Source organism: Mesocricetus auratus, unplaced genomic scaffold, assembly GCF_017639785.1.
Source record: "Mesocricetus auratus isolate SY011 unplaced genomic scaffold, BCM_Maur_2.0 Super-Scaffold_100027, whole genome shotgun sequence".
In the NCBI taxonomy this organism is placed as follows: Eukaryota; Metazoa; Chordata; class Mammalia; order Rodentia; family Cricetidae; genus Mesocricetus; species Mesocricetus auratus.
Window position 1 is genome coordinate 23028127 of NW_024429208.1, and position 5799 is coordinate 23033925.

Sequence of the window (5799 nt, forward strand, 5' to 3'; positions counted from 1 at the left end):
TTGCCCTCTTATATCAGCCAAGACCACTTGTCCAGGGATGGCAACGCTGGACCCTCCCATATCAATCACTACTTAAGAGACTTGCCCGTAGGTCAAGTTGGTGGGGACATGTTTTTCTTTTTCAGTTGAGGGTTCCTCTTCCAAAATGAGTCTAGCCTGTGTCAAGTTGACATAAAAACTAGTCAGCTCCTAGGTTGTCAGATAAGATCTCTTAAAGGCATGCCGACGCTCAGTGACTGGACACCGTGATATCATCATCAATTTCTCAGCAGCCAGCCCCTTACTTTTTGCTCAAGATGCAGTGAGGTCTGCAGGAGTGCTGGTGAGGATTGGACACTTAGGGACACCATCATGCTCTCTTTAAGAAAGCAGCCAGCAGCAGGCAAGACAGAGTTTGCAGAGGGGGAGTGCACAGGGAGGGATGCCAAGGGAGGGGTGCAGAGGGAGGGAGTGCAGAGGGAGGGGGTGCAGAGGGAGAGGGTGCAGAGGCAGGGAGTACAGAGGGGGTGCAGAGGTATGGGGTACAGACGGGGAGGGTGCAGAGGTCTATCTGATGGAAGCCAGAGCTCCTTTCCAGCTCCATCAGATCATGCATCCCTCACCTCCTCTGAGAAATCAGTTATCTTCTCAGAGCCTCGGTTTCCTCATCCATAAATGATAGATAAGAAAAGCAAACAGCCGGTCTCCATCACAGCCTCTGGTTCCCGAGATAATGATTACAAAACTGCTTTGTAAAGTGGAAAAGTGTTTTCCAGGATGAGGGACCATCATCCTTCCGTGATACAGATCTGGCGTGGGCTACAGAATTGTCCCTGCCCTCAGGAAGTCAGACACAGAGCAAACCTGGAGCAAGTGTGTGTGAAGGGGTGAATCTGGGGAGGCCAAACCGTCAAATCACTGCCTTGGGGACAACTCAGCCACTGTCGGCTAATAAAACTTTAGTTATACGAATAAAATTTAGAACTTGCAGGACACAGTTGCCTATATGTGATAGTGTTTCCATGTTGCGTTTTGGCAAAACACCAGATGTGGATCCAGAGAGTTCTGTGGCTGTGGAGTCCCTAACCTCAAGCTGTCAGGACAGCATCATTCAGGCGTGTTAACCAACTGGAGGCCAAGAGAGATCCATGACTGACTCTAGGAAAGGAAAGAAATAGGTTTTTCTTCTGATTTGTTTTTTTGAGAGGTAGGGTAGTATTTTTACTCAGACATGATAGAACATGCCTGTGATTTCAATACTCTAGAGTCAGAGGTGGGAAAATTACAAATTCAAAGCCAGCCCATAACACATAGCAAGATCCATCTTTTTGGGGTTTTGTTTTTGTTTGGTTTGGTCTGGTTTTTTTTAAAGACAGGGTTTTATCATGTAGCTCTGACTGTTCTGAAACTCACTATGTAGACCAAGGTAGACTCAAACTCAGAGATCTGTCTGCCTCTGCCACTACCACCCAGCAGCTAGACTCATCTTAGAACTACAGACAAACAAACAAACAACAAAAAAACAGGGAGAGAGAAGACATAACATTTCAAGGACTAAGTATCAGGACCGGGTATAGGTAGGTGGGAGAGCCCCTGCCTAGCACTGTCCAGTCTCAGGTTTGATCCCCAGCAGCAAAACCAAAAACAAAGAGGTGTGTGTGACTGTGTGCATGGGCAAAGTGTCGGGGGATGTGTCTCAGGGCTGCCTCATTCATGGCAGCAAGCACTCCACCACTGGACCACACCCTAGCCCTTCAGGTGTGTCTGTAGTCAGCAGAGCAAGGTAGGGCTCCAGAGAGGAAGAGGAGCTGTCCTGTATGGCTAGTATGGCTAAGAGGGGCAGGCTGTCCTTGTCATCTTGCACAGAGGCACCTCTCCATCCCCAGAGCCACAGAGGCTGAGAGGTCTCCCTTGATAGAGGCTGAACAATAGATACAATACGCCTTTGAGACACCCGTGTCTTTGGAGACTTAGTTGTGACCTGGGGAAGCTACACTGTAAGGGTCTGAGAAAGTGCCTGTTCTGACTGGCAAGGGTCCTCCTCTCTGGCCCAACTCCAACATGGTTTGAAAGCCCTCGTATTCAGCCCCAGGTGCCCAGACAGGAGATTGGAGGTCCTTCCTGGAGGAAATGGGGAGCAAAAGAAAAGAAAACCTGGGGCTGAGAAAATGACTCATCAGTAAAGTGTTTACTGTACAAGTTCAAAGGCCTGAGTTCAAATCCCCAGAAACCATGAAGAAAGGCAGACACTTGTAATCCCATTTTTTTGGGTAGGCAAAGACAGAATTTATGTAGGCTAGCCCCAAAGTCCTTCTGTTCATCGTAAGCACCTGCCTGCCCCTTGAATTGGGAAATAGAAGTCCATTACTTAGGCTAAGCCCTTATTTCTCTTAGCCATAATTTCCTCATTTGCAAACTGGGAATGAAGCAGCAGTGCTGGGCCTCACTATCATTCTCTCCCTGCCCACTCAAGGTGTGGTCTTCACGGGCATCTTCAATTACAGCACATGCCCGTGGGAGCTGAGTCGCATCATACACTTGGATGAAGGGGCATTGCAACGGTGAACACACAAACAGCTACACCAATCCAGCTGCCTCTGTTTGGTCAGGTGCTAGGGTTTTCGCAAAAAATAAAACAACATTCTATGATTATTTAATTTTGGAAAATGTTTTTTTAACAAAGAAAAATTAAAATTATGAAGCCAATCATGGTGGTGCATGCCTTTAATCCCAGTACATGGCAGGCAGAGGCAGGAGGATCTCCGTGAGTTTGAGGCCAGCCTGGTCTACAGAAAGAGTGTCAGGAGAGACTCCAAAACTACACAGAGAAACCCTACCTTGAAAAAAAAAAACAAAAAAAGAAAAAAGAATGAGTTCCAGGACAGCCAGGGCTAAACAGAGAAAGCCTGTCTCTTGAAAAAAGCCAAACAAAACCAAGCAAATTAAAATTACAGCTCCAATGACGCTAATTACTATGAATCAGGACATAATGGGTTATTATTTAATGAATCAATGGAAATGTTAAAGCCATCATGATTTTAATTTGCAGTGCAGTAATTAGCAATACTGGCAATCAACACTAACAAAAGCTTTTGGGGATTCTCTATAATTTATTAGTTTTGAGATAAGGTTTCCTGTATCTCAGAGTAGCCTAAACTCACTCTGCAGCTAAGGGTGACCTTGAACTTTTAATCCTCCCTCCTCTATCTCCCCAGTGCTGAGATTACAGTTGTGTGGCACCACAGCCATTTTTATGTGATACTGGAGACTGAACCCAGGTCTTCACACCAGGTAGGCAAATACCCACCCAATGAGTTACATTCCTTCTGCCCCTCTCCCCTTTTTGTCTTTACTTTGGTTTTGGGGTGTGTGGTAGTTTGAATGTAATTATCACCCATAAGCTCAGAGGGTGTGGCATGATTAGGAGGTGTGGCTTTGTTGGAGTAAGGTGGCCTTGTTGATAGATGGGTGTCATTGTGGGGGTGAGCTTTGAGGTCTCCCTTGCTCAAGCTTCACTCAGTGTGACTCTCAGACCACTTCCTCTTGCCTTTGGGATCAAGATGTAGTTCCTTCTTCACTCTCAGCTCCTTCTCCAGCACCATGACTGCCTGCACACTGCCATGTCCTGCCATGATGATAATGGACTAAACCTCTGAAAATGTTAGCCATCCAATTAAATGTTTTGCCTTATAAAGAGTTGCCAAGGTCATGGTGTCTCTTTACAGCCATAGAAACTGTAGAAGAATATTCCACAACATTTTCCATTTTTATCTAAAAACAAAGGGTTTTGACTTTAACATAGTAAAGCTACATATAATAAGAAAAATTACCAAGTAAGGATTACATTTACAATATCCAGTCTATTTGCATTTGGCAAATTTGGGGAAAATCACTCTATTATCTATTCTTTCTGTTTTGTTTTGTTTTGTTTGTCCAGACAGGGTTTCTCGGTGTAGCTTTGGAGCCAGTCCTGGAACTCACTCTGTAGACCAGGCTGGCCTCCAACTCACAGAGATCCACCTGCCTCTGCCTCCCAAGTGTTGGGATTAAAGGTGTGCACCACCACCACCAGGCTCTGGCCAGCTCTTTTATTCTTTTAACTTAAATTAACTTGTTTCTCTTTATATACCTTTTATCTCGGGGCTCTTTACGTTTCTTTTCTTCTGTATATCTTACTTTTACTGCTTCTTGTGTCTGCTGGTTAGTGGCTGCCTGACTTCTTTCCCCAGGCGTCTCCCTCATTCTATCCTCCTTCTCTGTCTGCCAGCATCTCCTATTCCTCCTCTGTCTAGTTAAGCTTGTTGCCTGCTTTCTTATACCATCTGGGACAACATGAACAGAGGTGACACTGCCCACAGTGGTCTGGACCCTCCCACATAAATCATTATTCAGTAAATGCCTCACAGGATTCTCTACAGGCTCCAATCTGCTGAAGACACCCTCTCAATAGAGGTTCCCCTTCCCAGATGACTGTAGTGTATGCCATGTTCACAAAAAACTAACCAGGACATGTTGAGGCAGGGTGTCACTGAGCTTTGAGCAGGGATGGAAGCCCGCAAGCCTCAGCTGTAACCCTGTCCTCTGCCCTCCACAGCACGGGGTGGGGTGGAGGGGTGGTGGGGGTGGAGGGGTGGTGGGAGAGGTATTACTTCATGTCTGACCTTTTTGGTTTTGTTTTGTTTTGAGACAGGGTTTCACTGTGTAGTCCTACCAGTTCTGAAACCCACTTGGTAGACCAGGCTGGCCTCAAACTCAGATCTGCCTGACTCTGCTTCCTGAGTGCTGGGATTAAAGCCATGTACCAGCCCACCACTGCCAGGCTTATGTTTGGCCTATAAAAGAAATTCTTTTAAAATGTGGATGATGGGGTTTGAACTCGAGTCCTTATGTTTGCACAGAAAACAATCTTAAAGGTGGACCCATCTCCTCACCCCCACTCTCCATCACTTTTTCAGACAGTCTCTTGTACTCTTGTCTGACCTCAAGCTAGCTATGCAGCATAGATGGGCCTTAAGCTTGTAACCTTCCGGCTTCTATTTTACTGTATGAGTGCTTTGTCTGCATGTATGTATGTGCAATAGGTGTGTGTGCCTGGTATTGCAGAGGTCAGAAGATGAGGTCGGGTACCCGAAACTGTAGTCATGGACAGTTCTGAGCCACCATGTGGGTACTAGGAACTGAACCCTAGTGCTCTTAACCGCTGAGCCATTTCCCCAGTCCTCGATTTTTAACCTTTAGTTCATCATGCACGCATTGCCTTTATTCAATAATGAACAATTAAAACTAAAATTATAATTTTAAAAACAATTCTCATTACATTTATTTATGTATGTGTGTGTGCCTACGGGCTGCGTCCTGCGACCGCTCCTACTTTGTGATTTCTGGGGATGGAACTCGGATCGGCAGGCTTGGTGGCAAATGCCGTTCTTTATCCGCTGAACCATCCGCGGGACCTCCCCAAATTATACTTTTAATTATTAGATATAAATGGGAAACTGAAGTAAGCACCAGGAAAGTACTGTTAGTTGACACCTACTCGCCACACCACAAACAAAAGCTTTCCTCGCCTTCCTTAGTCACTCACACTCAGATTCACTTCCATTTGGTTCCACTGAACTCAGTCCCGCCCCTCCAAGTCCCGCCCAGCACACCCTGAAGGCCCCACCCTTCACGCTTACTTCCTGTTTTCAGATTTCCGGGATCACCCTCAGGCTCAAGCCTTCCTCGGCTCAGCCCCGCCTTCAGGTCCCCGTCTCCCCTTCCCTCGGCACGCCCCCCTTACGTCACGTCCGCCCTCCATATTGCCCTCCCCTCCCTCTT